This window comes from Cygnus atratus, chromosome 1 (genome assembly GCF_013377495.2).
Source record: "Cygnus atratus isolate AKBS03 ecotype Queensland, Australia chromosome 1, CAtr_DNAZoo_HiC_assembly, whole genome shotgun sequence".
NCBI lineage: Eukaryota > Metazoa > Chordata > Aves > Anseriformes > Anatidae > Cygnus > Cygnus atratus.
Genome location: NC_066362.1, coordinates 57,480,785 through 57,495,652, shown reverse-complemented (window position 1 = coordinate 57,495,652; position 14,868 = coordinate 57,480,785).

The following is a 14,868-nucleotide window of genomic DNA, read 5'->3' as shown; positions in this document are numbered from 1 at the left end:
TTATTCTGTCAGACAAGATTCTATTGATTTTTTTTTTTGTTAGCTTCTACTGGAAAGAAATGCCATTTAAATGAAATATTCCATCTAGCACTTCTGAATATATGGCCTAAGAATATCCCACAAAGAAACTTAATCAAGGTAAGAAAGTACACTTCAATATCACCTTTCCCCTGAACAATCTGGAAGTTGAATACGTAAAAAGATTTCCCAAGGAGTTGATTTGTGGGGTAAGTTAATTTTCCCCCTCCTTAAATGCTAGAAGGAGGATCCTTCTTGGTGCATTCAAGTCCTTAGATTTGCAAAGGAAGACTTGCGGTGAAGATGTTTGTCATGTTCTCCTCCTGCCCCTTTGTGATTTTTCAGGAAGTTGCCTATGCGTTATTAATCCAGTGTGGGTTAATAAGAACAGGGCCATGATACTGCTTTTTTTTAAATCAAATTTACGGTACAGAAATAGAGCTTCAAGTGTTCCTCGAAGCTCTGTTCTAGAGGGATGTAGCGACCACTACCCTGAATTGGTGGGGGATAGGGGAGAGTTACAGACCAAGGCTTCTTGGAAACCAAACCCCAGGAAAGGATGACTGTATCTGATATATGACAAAAGACAAACTTCAGTGTAAGCATCTTCAGGCCTTCAGGAACTGAATGTTTTCAGAGGGCTTCAGTTGGCCATCTCATAGTGCCGGTGCTAGCTGCTTGCAAAGGCTTGTAAAAGGAGGGGAATGAAAACAGTTAAATTCAGAGCAAACTGTGGATGGCCCTAAAAGGGGGATCTTTGGCTAGATTAGGTTGAGGAGAAAGACCTGTCAAAAATCAGAAATGAGTTCTTTGCTGGGCTTACTGATACAGTTGACTGTTTTTTGTTGAAGATTGGCATTCACATGAGCCTTCCTGTAACTTAGCTCCTGCCATGCAGACAGGATTTCTCATAAAACAGTAAGACATTTACCATCTCCCCACCTTGTCAGAAAAGGACAGTTTGTGATGAAGTCAGGTACCCTCATATCTCCTGGGGTCATGGTTTGAAGCCAGATTTCCATCACGGCCAGGTTTGCTGCAGCCACTGCGAGCGCATTGAAGGCTGTGGTGTGGGGTGTGCGTAGCTTGACCTACGGAAAGTGATGCAGAACAAAACAAAAACCCTTGAAGTTCTTGATGTGTGTTCTATGCAAAACTCTTGTCATCACCTACTTATTACATTCTCTGAACTGTGTTAATTTAAGATGATAGTTTTTAACTTTATGGCAAATTAAAATGTTGCGTGCCATGTATGCGCTTGTAGTTGTTTTTATTTGCTGAAACTTTAAATTCGGAACAAAGTAATTTTTCTGAGTATGAGATGAAAGGGAAAATACATCATTTACTGTGTTAAAAGCTAAAGAAGTATAAAAGGCTTCTGGAAATCACGGGTGCTCTCTTTGCAGAGGGCCACGAAGTGCGGCTGCCTCCGGCGAGCTCATGGCATCACACGGCTGTCCCAAGCTCGCCTCCTTTCCGCCTGCTTTCACTCTGCTGAGCTGTAGATGGTGCTCTGGGAGCTGCATTGGCACGGAGCCCTGCAGGTCGCAAGGCCTTCCACGGCAGAGGAAGGATTTTGTGAGCAAGGATGGCGATGGGCTTTGGCGAGTGGTGCGCTTGGACCTCTGGCACGAAGCTCTCGGCATCGCTTGGGGGGAGCAGCAGCTGTGTACAGCCTGCAGGGGAAGAGCGTGCAGCATTAAATTCTTATGGCAGTTCAAGATTGCCTTTGAACACAAACTTTGGTTTTGAGAAGGAAAAGGCAGTTCTTGGTCATCCAGTATATTCTGCTAGCAGCAGGGGAAGGTGAAATACGTAGAAATGGCAAAATTTTGTAGAGCACCGGTGATGGCCACTGAGTCAGAAATCAGAAACCAAATCGCTTCTTTTGAAGTTGCTTTTTGGAAGAGCTGCCATGTTTGCTTTGCTGAATCAACATGTATTCTCTTCTTAAATACACTTTACCTAAAGATTACTTTAAAAACTGGCTTTTGAAAATGTAGTCAAGCTATTAGCTACCTGAAACACTCCCCAGGTTGTCTCTGTGGAGCTGGGACCCCTGAGATGTTGGTCCCTGCCTCTGCCCTAATGCGGTCCTGCTACACAGCCTTAGGTAAGTGCCCATTCCTGTGGGCTTGTGCACAAACTCTTGCTAGCATAGCTGTGTTGTTTTCTTTTGATTGGGGTTAGGTTAGATTGAAATAAGCCAGAGAGAAAGAACCTTCTTTTTCTTGCTTGTGCAATTTCCTTTTTTTCCTTAAAAGACCAAGCAGACAAGATTCTCACCCTTTATACGTTGCCTTAGCTTTCAGCTTGATGGTTTACTGCAATTTGTTTCCCAGAAATTAAAATAATTCAAACACGGTGAAAAAAATGCTGGTTAGAGGGGAAACTTCTAGCAGACAGATAATTTTAATTATGCCACCATTGCCAGACATAAGAGATAACGTTCAAGTGATCTAAGCTCCTGAAGTGCAATTGTCTGCACTTCAAATGCAAATTTAATTCGACATTAAATTTAAAAATGCAAGGAGTTCATTTCAATAATTTTTACAAAATCTCAGGCAGTACAGAAAGATGGGAGATGCAGAAAAGAAGATGGTACAGATACAAAAAAGGAGCATCTCTCCTCAGACTGACGTTGCCTTATTTGCAACAGGTCTTAGTGCAAATGTCACAATCTGAAACTCCTACAAAAGAGCTGCAAAACACTTAGGTGCAGCCAATGTGCAGAATCACAGCTGAGGACCTTGAGTTAGTGGCAGCTTGGGCACCAAATGCAGGTAAGTTATACTTTTCTCTGATTTTCTTATCTCTGGTAATTAAATCTAGCACAAGACGATAATCCTGTTAACTGCGGTTATTCTGACTGGGAGTAGCCAGCAAGCAAGCCCATAAATATTTAATACGAGAGCAATTTATAGTCTCTCAGCAATTACAGAGAAGGAGGATTTTCTTGAGGTCTGTTTTGTTTTTTAAAGCTTCAGACCATGTGGCAAGGTCTTTAATTACCTGTGTTATATGTGTGTCTCAAGTGCCTTTTACCCCGTCTGAACTAGCAGTATTTCTACCTTAGGAAAGCCATCTCTACCTGATGGTAGATGCAAACAGAGTGCTGCTTTGAGGAGAGGCTTGCCCCAGCAAACATGATTCACGTTGCGTTCAGACCTTGGGGCGACTGCTATGGGAGCAGGGGGCTTCAAGGGAGCCTGGTGGATGCAGGGAAGAAAAATGATAAAAAGTTAGGAAAGGTTTTACAGAAACCTTAGAGGAGGAAGAAGGGATGATGTAAGGAAAACAGCCAGCTGAAGAAGAGAAGCAAAGACTCTGATGAGGGAAGTGCATTAGCAAATAAGGGTATATGGGTAAATTAGCATCCTTCTGTCTTGAGTAACCTGGTAATTATTCCCTTTGTAACATAGGCCTTTTCTGAGGGGGCTGGAAGGGGAAGAAATGATCCTTTGCAGATAATCTGGGTATTACGCAGTATTATGATTTTCTGAAGCATTTACAACGCATGCTGCTTTGGTTTTCTTTTTGGTGCCTGGGGATTTTTTTGGTTGTAGTCCCAGCCTTGCAGTCAGCCCCTCAGGGGGGTGCGGGAGCACCGGACCCTTCCTTTTGTGGGGCCGCTGCCATGCTGGCTGCTTTGCTGTCCCCTCTCCACTCTTGGTCAGCTCAGCAAAGCCTGGCTGAGTGCTTAAGAACGTGGACCACCTATTACAAAGTATTTCCACGTGTGTGTTTTCTGGTTATTACTGCAGTCAAGCCTCAATTTTATCGGTGGCATTAAACGCTGTTACTCATTAGAGTACTTAATGAAGAGAGGACCCCTCCTGTGCCATGGCTCTTGTTGCTAGACTTCTTCCTGAGCATCTCAAGCTCCCAAAAGATTTTTTATTTACTTATATTTTCTTTGTGCTGCATGCACGGTGAAGCTGAATGAGCTGGGAGGAGGCAGTGGTTGTTTTAGGTGCTCACTGAGGCTGTGGAGCTAGGTGGCACCGAGGGTTTTGGCAAAGTCAGGCTTTTACGTCATCCAATGCAGCTCCGGGCGAAAACCTCAGTCTGAGGAGCCGTGTTACAGACCTCATGAGCAGGTGACATAGTTTGTAGCAGGGCAGGAGGCCTGGCAGGCCCAGCCTTGGTCCACACCGCAACCAGGCGAGCTCAGGTCCGTTGCTTAACTCACTGAGCTGGTACTCCAGGGGCAGCTGCCATTAGCAAGGCTCTTTGTGGGCTCCTACAAGATTCAGAGCCTGTAAACAGTCACACTTTGGAAAGCCCTGCTTTATCCTCTGTTTTAAGTGCTGAAGTGTTGTGGAGCCACATAAAAAAATCCACTCACAAGTGGTAAAGGAAAAATTGCCTTGATGTATGTTTGTAGGTAGTACCTGAAAGATTTACTACAGTTTTATGCTCCATACCGTAAAACACTACTTGAAGTAATGATGTCTGTAGATGGAAAAAAGAATTATTGAAATGTTATCTTTACGACTTGGGTAGCATTTGCACTGTGAGGCATTTTGTCTTGTGCTTGTAGTCCTAATCAAATGTGCATTTGTGAATCCAGATAAAGAGTAATGCAATTTTGAAACCACAACAGTACTGCTCAATGAACCCTTATTTAATTTGCATTTTACCACCACCAGCAGAAAATTCTGGGTTGATTTTTAGGATGTGTGTGCATGTTCCTTTGAATCAGTAGGCAACCAGAGTATGTTGTAAAAGAAATCACTCTCCTCTTTCTGCTCTCGTTAACATATGTGGAAATTTGTGACAAAAATGAAGCCATGGGAGATGTTTCATACGCCAAGACTTTCAAACCCAATTTCAGGATCTAAATCCAGTTTTAGACAGTCTCTAAATAATTAATGACAGCAAAATGTAGTCAGACTCTCAGGTTTGACCAAATTCCTCCTCATCTGAATCTGATTTCAGTGTGGATTCGCATGGGCACTGACAGAAGAGCTGACTTTGGTTAGCTTCCTGTGGAAATCAGGCCTTCGTTACAAATGAAGGCTTTCTTCCACTGAACCTGTGAGCCTGCCATCTTTACACACAGGGAGCAACACCTTATTTCTTCATTGTCTGCTGAAAGCAAGCATTTAGTATACCATCCACAAAGCACTTAGGCATATAGGGTGATTGAGATATTCTGAAGTGCCTGGGTATATGTAACTGCATTTCAAAGAGAAGCATAGGATCATACAGGTACCATGGATCCGTAACTCGTGCCCAAATGCAAACTAGTACTTCCTTTACCTGGGCATCAGTTTTTAGACATGCTGAGAGTGTATAATGTCACCAAAATGAACTAGCAACAAAATGCAATGGTTTATGTGTCATTAGTTTCAGAGCTCACCTGATAGGTGGTGTCTCAGCTTTAAGTCCTCCTCCCAGGATCTGAGCAGAGACTTGGCTCTTGCCTCCAGCCACCCTCCCAAATGCTCCAAGTTTAGACACAGCTCTCTGAATGTAGAGTCAAGCCTCAATTTATAGGCATTTTGCATTGTTTGGTGGGTCCTGTTACTAGTTAGCATGATTTATGGTTTACTATCGCTCCCGTGAGAGCTGGCATTGTCGTATGGAGCACATTTACAATGGAAAGAGATTCCTGCGGCTTCACCGAGGTGGTGATGGATTCCATTCCCAATGTATCTCAGCTATTTTTATCAGATTATCTGGGGTGGGTTGCTGTCTCTACAGCTATCATGACTTGATGCGTTTTAGCATGGCAGCAATTATGATCCTTATTTTCCTTTATGATTCCTTATATACAAAGGCACTCATTTCCAAAACAGTCTCTTCTCACAAGACAAGTAAGTATATATGAATGGGTCCTTTTTTCTCTGATTATAAGTGCAATTGTGGTGTCCCCACTGGATACTGAAGGCTGGGCAGGGGTGGAATCTCTTCCTGTTGGGATTTCTTTCATGGTATGTGTTGCGACGCGAACACTGGCAGAGTTTCTCTCTGATGACCCTCTTTAATTTCTATCTGTAGCTCTTGTGCCCGTCTATGCACAGCAGAGGAGGCTTTGCTTCTTCTAATTAAGAAGAGGATTTTGAAATATCTCCTGAATTCTTGACCTTCAGAATTCCCTCTGCCAACATCCCTCTGATCTGGGGAGAGCACTCTCAAGGGTTGCCACTGTTCGTGTGAAAATAGGTAGGGTGTAATTTGCAAATATTTATAAAGTTCTGCTCTGGGTAATTGAAACTGCTGTTAATTGCTCGTGATTTCAATCCAGACAACTGGTTTGTTTTTCTGCACCACTCCCACAGGAGAAGCTGCATTACTCAATGCCTGAAACCCCCAAAGGCTTGCTGTTCTGCATAGCATATTGTCTATCTATGGCATTTTCAGCAATACTTGACTGAGTAGTAAAGGCAACTGTGGCTTGTTCCAGGCATTGAGACAGAGAATAGGCAGTATGTAAAGCTTTTGACTTTGGAAATTTGGGAATGATTGCACTGGGAGCAGACTGAGCACAAACGAGAGGAAGCAGAGCTGTCTGATGGGGCTCTGGGTAACACAGTGAGCCTAGTTAGGAGGGCAGTCATTGCAAAATCTCCTAAATGGTAATCTGAGGTTAGTTAGAATTCAGCTTTGACTCAGATTGACTCCCCAAAGGTCGAGATAAATACACTTCACTGCTGCAGAGCATATCGCACCAGAAAACTATGTATGGGTGGGTAGATCCCATCGGAGAACTAACAAGCAGGAGAAAGGACACAACAGGAAAGCTGGTTAATATTCTTCCTGAGAGAAATGTAGGAGAGTGTTAAGAGCAACCAGGAAAATTCAAGTAGCTGCTACAGAGGAGGACAGATCATTCAGGGCCCAATAAATCAATAACGTGACTAACAGTTGTGTAATTGCAAGAATGTTACAAACTTGATGTAAACACAGCAAAGAACAAACAGACAAAAGGAAAGGAACCTACTGCATACACCTATTATATATGTGCATGTGTGTGTATGTGTATAGCCTTTTATATAATATAGGGGATAGAACATTAATGAAAGCACTAGTGCTCTTGAAGGGCAAAGATTGATGAGATGGATATTGTTGTGGAGCTGAATGTCTCGTTAAAGACAGTGAATGAAAAATGGTTTCTGCAAACTGGAAAAAAAAAATAATAGAAGGAACTGAAGTGAAATCCAGGCAGCAGGATATTCAAAGCACCTCTGCAGGTGTAGTGTAAGACACTACTCCGGCCATATCCTTGGGATCATCTCGTGCCCCATAGAGGTCTGTGCAGCTGCCTTCAGCTTACAGTGCATGGGTCAGCTCCGGAACTCAGCCCACCCATACGGCTGAGGCCCAGGCCCAGGAGAGGCACCTAGATCAGACAGCAGTGCAGGCAAACGTGTCGTGGCATTAAATAGGCAGGGCCCAGGGACTGCAGAGCTGCTGACTGAGTTGCTTTCCAGTGGCTTCACTCCCAGACCCTCACTGCATCTGAAGGTCTCGCAGGGTTTATCTGGAAGCAGACCTGAAGGCCTCCTGCAGTCAGCCCTGCCCGCTTGGCCTGGCACAGCCCTGTGAGTCGGCCTGTGCTTCGTGTTAGTGCTTTTTATCAATGTTTTTATCAATGTTTTTATAAATGATTTGGATGTAGGACTAGAAGGTGTTTTGAGCAAATTTGCCGACGACACCAAACTTGGAGGAGTTGTGGACTTGGATGAGGGTGGAAAGGGCTTGCAGAGAGATCTGGACAGATTGGAGAGCTGGGCGATCACCAGCCACGTGAACTTTAACAAAAGCAAGTGCCGGGTCCTGCACCTGGGACGGGGTAACCCTGGCTATACATACAGGCTGGGTGACGAGATGCTGGGGAGCAGCCCCACAGAGAGGGATCTGGGGGTTGTGGTTGATAGCAAGCTGAATATGAGCCAGCAGTGTGCCCTGGCAGCCTGGAGGGCCAACCGTATCCTGGGGTGCATCAAGCACGGCATTGCTAGTCGGTCGAGGGAAGTGATTGTCCCGCTCTGCTCTGCGCTGGTGCGGCCTCACCTCGAATACTGTGTGCAGTTCTGGGCACCACGGTACAAAAAGGATGTAAAACTGTTGGAGAGTGTCCAGAGGAGGGCGACGAAGATGGTGAAGGGCCTAGAGGGGAAGACGTATGAGGAGCGGCTGAGGTCACTTGGCCTGTTCAGCCTGGAGAAGAGGAGGCTGAGGGGGGACCTCATCGCAGTCTACGACTTCCTCGCGAGGGGGAGTGGAGAGGCAGGTGACCTATTCTCCGTTATCACCAGTGACAGGACCTGCGGGAACGGTGTTAAGCTGAGGCAGGGGAAGTTTAGGCTGGATATCAGGAAGAGGTTCTTCACCGAAAGGGTGGTTGCACACTGGAACAGGCTCCCCAGTGAAGTAGTCACTGCACCAAGCCTGTCTGAATTTACGAAGAGATTCGACTGTGCATTTAGTCACGTGGTCTAAACTTTTGGGCAGACCTGTGCGGTGCCAGGAGTTGGACTTGATGATCCTTATGGGTCCCTTCCAACTCTGGATATTCTATGATTCTATGATTCTATGATTTGTGCTGCAGGCAGGGAAGGCCGGGAGCACCTGTGCCCCCAGTTTGGGAGCAAAGGACACATACAGCTCCCATCCAAAACCCAAGGGAGGCAGGAGAAGATGCCCAGTGATTTGGGCTTTTGGTTATGCTATGCAGTCCTCGTGGCTGCACAAACTCAATGCTTTGAGGCATCTTAAGCACGTACCAGGCACGACATGGGTGATTTAAACTACTTTTTTTTTTTTTTTTTTTTTAGTTTTTTGAGGTAATTTTTGAAAAAACTCGGTAGGTTAAACTGAGGGAAAAAAATAACCTACCCCAAAGAGGGCTTCTATCTAAAGGGAGCTGGAAAAAAAACCAGAGGGATAAACAGTAATGTTGGCAGGTTTCAATTGTGACACACAGAAAAACAATGGAATGAAACAAAAAGCTTTAGATGGAAAAGGGGCCTATTTAGATCGTTCTTGTTAATATCCAGCCCACATCTGTTTATATTTCATATATTATACAGGGTGAAATGTCTTCATTTCATTCTTTTAAAATGGCTTCATGTGCATGAATTGTAATGTCCATTTTTTATTTATTTTTTTTTAAGAAAAGACTTTTGTAGCCAGCAGTTATATTAATTTGGGAAAGATGGTGGGAGTAGGAAGAGGCAAATGCACACATCTGCTCTGTATGAAAGCCATTGTATTGTCCATCCCTCATTTATTGCCATCTAACACTGTCTTTAATGGCAAATGCTAATGACTGCACAGCTAAAGGAGGAGACAGTACACCCAATAAGACCCTCCAGCCAAACTGAAGCTCTCCATAAGATCTCCATTAATTAAAATCCCTACAGATGGGTTCCCTTAATTGTCGGAAATGGAACACAATCCCTGTAATTAACTCTTCACTCAAAGGCCTTTTTTTCCCCCCAGCCTCTGAAGAAAGCGGCAGCGATTGTTCGATAACTCGCTGCTGGAGGCCGCTGCTGACTCCCCAGGGTGACCCAGGGCCCCCGCAGTGAAACCAGCTTAGTCTCTTCACTCAGACTCCTCCAGCAACCGAGAGGTTTTTGTGGATCACCGCTGCAGCATCCCCCAGCACAGTGCCCCTTCCTTTTCCCTGTGGAGGGAAACGTCGGTTCCTAAAGGTGAAGCAAGCGCCTGTGCTCCCTCAGTGTCCCTGCAGAGCAGATCCACGCTCCTTTGGTTCACTGGCAAGGAGATACCTGCCTCACACCCAGCCTAGAGAAGGGGAAGGTGTTTCCTGCTTGCCTGTAACCAGAGGATCGTGGCAGGGACAGAGGTGATGCAAGTCATGGCCTTCAAAGCCAGGCTGAACTCCTCGCTCCAGTGGGAGGGCGTGCTGGTGGAGGAGAGCAGAGCAATTTGCAAATCTGCAGGGAGGGCTGCTCCACAGGGCAGGGGGCAGGCATGCTGTCGCCCCTGTTGCATACAGCCAGAGCGTTCCCTTCATCTCCATCAGCGGCTTATAAATGCCTTAGCAGATTATTTCCCTTTATCCGAGAAAAGGGAAAGAAAGAGTTTTATTCACCTGCTCCATTCTATTCAGTCCTTTGAAGGTCACACCTGTCACACCTATTGCTTTTTCTTCCCTTTAGCTGCAGCATGAGGCTTTGTGGCACAGTGATATCACAGAAGAAATCTTCCCAAGATGTGAGACAGAGACACACAAACTAAAATTCCTGTGCTCCTGCCCAAAGACAGAGCAGCTGGGGAAGGGAGCATGCTCCAGGCTGCCCTGCACCCCTGGTCTTCTCAGATGGGGCTGCTGCTGGCAACACCAAGGCATTGGGTTTGGATGGCCCCAGTCCTTAAAGGTGTGGTAACTGAGTGGATTTCATCACTGAAACAGCTTGTTTCTGACCACTACTGACTGGCCCAAGAAGCTTTGTCACATCTTGGGAAAGCTGAGGGACATCATCTGGAGAATGGGCACATGGTAGGAGGACTTTAGAGGACTGATGGGCAGGAAGTAAAGGGAATAAATACCCAAGGTCATCCCAGTTCCTAATACTGGTGTATATCTTGGAGGATCCATAGCTTTTCATGTCTCCATCAACACACAGCAGATCTCCAGAGGGCACACTCCTCTTGTAAGCCCTTTCTGCCTGCTCTGGCCAATAACGTTCCTGGTGTCTTGTCTTGGAGGACCTACTGCAGAGATCCTTGCTCTTGGGGCTCACAGATGTCTTGGAGATATTCTCCAGGGGGGTGTGGAAGTGTGACAGACTCAAGACATGCTTATACATGAAACTGAGGCAGGGGCTGCAAAGCCATGTACCACCTTGTGCATGGACTTGACTAAGGAAATTAACTTCATGCAACAAGGGCTGTCTGAACCAGCCCTGACAAGGGACGGCACATTCAAAAGGTAAAAATATGTGTGGGACAGGGGTGATCTAAAAAAAATAATCGTCGTCTTTCCCCTTCTGCCACTCAGTATTTCTTTTACAGCAGTATGTGAGCACCCACTCATTACAAATCTTTGGGTGGTTCTGCTCAAGACATTTCCATGCTGTGCAGCGCAGCGCAGAACAAGGCAGATGTTTTACTGCTGCCTCCCACGCTTATCGGGAACTAAAGCCAATAATGATTGTCTAATCGCTCATATGCTCTCTCTTTGTTCTGCAACACTATTGTCAGAGTTTTCTATCTATGGCAGTTGTGTATTTTTTCCTGATGTCTAGGATGAGCTAGTTTTAGGAACAAAAATCTGCTTCTAATCAGCATCTTAAAAAATAGTTTTTCTTGGAAATAACTCAAGCAATAGTATCACTGGTGTCACTTTCTCCTTGAGACAAGCTTTCAGCTGCTCTGAAATGCTCGGGTCTGCTGGCTATTCTGCGAAGTTGCTGTGGATACCCAGCTCACCTCCTTCCGGATGGTAAGCCCTGGTGTCACTGGAAGCTGTGTCACTGAAGGGCTTGGACTGCTCAAGGAGCAGGACTCGGGTCAGATTTGCTTCTCATTGACCCAAACAGAGCTGCTGTACATGCTTAAACACGGAGCTGTTACAAATCCTTCCCCTTCTACCAAGGCTATTTCATTTGTAGGGGTACACTCAGCAAGTGATTTTCCTCTATAAGGTTTTTCAACTGCTTCATGCAAATTGCTGCCTCAACGAACATGCCTTGCAAACCTCCACGATGACTTATTTTACTCTGCTAAGCTCACTTGAGCGGAAGTATTTCCTACTTTAAAGCGAGGTATCCGCTGTCACTATCACCCAACAAGTTTATAAATGACTCTTTTTTTCTTCCTTTTGTTTCACTGTCTTTGTTGTTGCGCCATCAGAAATTATGGTTAGAATACAGAGGGTTTTCTCCCATTGCATATATGAATGTAAAACCATAAATATCGATTTGATTGTACATTCAGCTTGTAAGAGTTCATCTCATAACCACAGCGAAGTCCTGCTTTTCTACTGCTTACCAAGTAAAAAACAATTTTGTTTTGCTCTTCCCAGCCAGAAAGCATCCTGCTGGCTTTTCACACCAGGTTTGTTCCTATGACTCCAGAGTCGATAGGGCTTTCCACACTGTTTCTTATTGTTGTTGTTGTTTCACTCTTTATCTTGTAAGGTAGATTGTAGCCAGTAAGATGATGTAGAGACTGATCCTGTCTGCACTAAAGTCAATGCACGGTGCTCATGGATTGTGGTGGCACTGGATTAACTCTTTAGTCATATCTACGTTAGCAGGGAGGTGAGGGCCATGAAACTTGCCCAGAATATATCTGCCCCAGTACAGACATAGACACAGAATCTAGTTTGACATCCTTAGCCATAATCATATGGGAAATCAATAGGAATGGACTTACCAGCCCCATGAAACCAACGCACAGCCCAGCTGCTGTCACAGTATCTGGCCCATGCAGTGCTGGAGTCAAAGGTAAAGGTAAGTTGTCCAAATGCATTCACTTCTAATTTAAACAGTGTCAACCTGAACTGCTTTTCATATACCAAACTCATTTTACATATTTAAACCTGCTTTCTATTTTGCTTTCTACCGTTGACAAATTGCAGTAGGTATAAGCATGATATAGAAATACAAGAAGTAAAAGCCTCAGAGAGGCTGGTGGTTCTGGCTAGTCTGAGTGGTTGTCAGTGCTCATCCCCTTGAGGGCATTGGCATTCCCTCATGCCAGCAGTGCCCAATGCCTGGCACATGAAACTTTCTTCTTTTTGCACTCCTGCTAGGGAGAACTGTGTGCCGTGGCACTTTTTTTAGGAGGGCATGTTTATAAATGCACATGTGCACTGAATTGTCAGTTGTCAAACAGTGGTCATTCAGCCTGCAAGGGGAGCTGGGGCTCCAGAAGAAGCACCAGGACCAGAAACTTTGGAGAACAACAACACTTGCCATCAGCTAAATGTAGCTGGGAAGAGAAAATGAGTTCGTGGAAATACTTCCACTGGTCTTACCTTTTTTTTTCCCCCTCAGATCTTGTGGTGACAAATTTGACCCAGTAATATTTTTAATTTTGCCTACTTCTGGTAGAAATACTGATGCACACAGAAGGCATTAGACTGGCAGCTAATGACTCATCAGTCTTATTTTATGGACTGCCTCTCAGCTCTTCCAATTCAATATTCATTGCTCGGAAATACCCTCCCCATGTGTCCTTGCTGGTTAATTATAATCTGCTTCCCTTGGCTCTGAAGCCTCTCCTGGAGACTGAGTGCAGCAAAGCGCTGCTCCTTACCCAGGGAAGTGTCCCAGCAGCTCCCCGGGCCGTGAGGGTGATGCTGTGCCCCTGGGGGGCCGGGCACCAGGTCCCGCTCGGGTCCCCTGGTCCGATGTCAGACAAAGGAAGCCATAGCAGCTTCTGCTGGGAGAGGACCCTCGGTCTTCACTGTGATCAGATTCTCTACCAGCAAGCTCAGAGCAAGCTGCTGGAGCCTGGAGAGGATCCATCTTGAGCTGGTATGAACTGGAGTAATGGCATTCAAGGAACAACAAAGGGAAAAGGAAAAGACACACATGGCTTCTCCAGCTTTACTGATAACTTCCCACATGGGTCTATGTGAAATCCTACTGAAGTCTGTGCAGGTGAAATCTACCATTTTTCCCTGATCAAGGCAAGCAGTTTACCCAAGCAAGTTTAGTCTGATGCCAGCTGTCTTTCCTAAAATCACATTACATTTCACCTGTTTGTTTCTGCATCTTAAGTATTATTTCCTCCAATATCTGTTTCAAAACATCGTACATGATAGAGGTCAAACTAATGATCTGCACTTTATAAGCGATTTCTTCCCCAGCTCAAGATCTACCCTCAGGTCTTCAAATCTCTTTCAGGCTTTTAAGTGTCTGCACAATCTCCACCACTTCTAGTATGTTAACAACATTGCAGCTCGCCGGGAAGCTAGGCGTAACCTTGAATTATCTGTATACACAACTTCTCCGGCTGTTCAACGTCAAATTAAATTTTCAAAGAAGTTGAACATGATGCAGTGTAAGACTCTCTGTTCCCAGCCTTAAATTTGTATATATCATGAAATAGCCTCTGTTCAGTATTGCGGTCATATCAATAGTTAACAGATGTAGGCAAAAATGTTCATCTGTCTCATTTACTTGAGTCTCTCAGATCAATAGAAAGAGTGTCTCTCTTTTTTTGACTTTCCTATGCAAAAATGTCATCAATTATTAATCAAAGCAGATGAGATCTCATTGAAGATCTGACTTCCTGCAGCAAGATACAGGATCCTTAAATGTTAAAGGTGCATTTAATGCTACATGTTGGAACAGTTTTTAATTGCAATGTGGAATGGATTTAATGGTAAAGCCTAAATGAGTGTAACCATGAATATGAGCTTTAACATAGGCACAGAAAGTGTGCAGGGCAGTGTGCCACAGAAATGGTCCTGCAGGACCTCGGGACCCTTTCAGCACCCCTAAGGGTTTCTCTGCACCTCTTGAGGGCAAGGGGGGTGCTCACCTCTGTGCAGAGAGCTAGCAGGACCCACGTCCACATTGCCTGTGACCCAGCCCCACACAAAGACGTGGGGGTGCCACAAGCCGAATGTCAAGGCTGGGGCACTGGGACCTAGCCCTTGCCTCAGCGAACGGCTTCCAGTATTTATTTTAAAGCTCTGTCGGCTCAGTTTGATCCATGGCTGTCAGTAGCATCATGTTCAAATGCGAAGTAAAATGACTTAAAGACCTATTCAGAAGGACTGTGAACCCTGTCAGAACTGATAACCAGGGCCTTGCTTGCCTTATTATTTTCCCATGCTCAATTTATTGAATATGTGCAGGGAATGAATTGAGAACAAAGTGTTGTATTTGTGTGACATATTTAAATTATGTA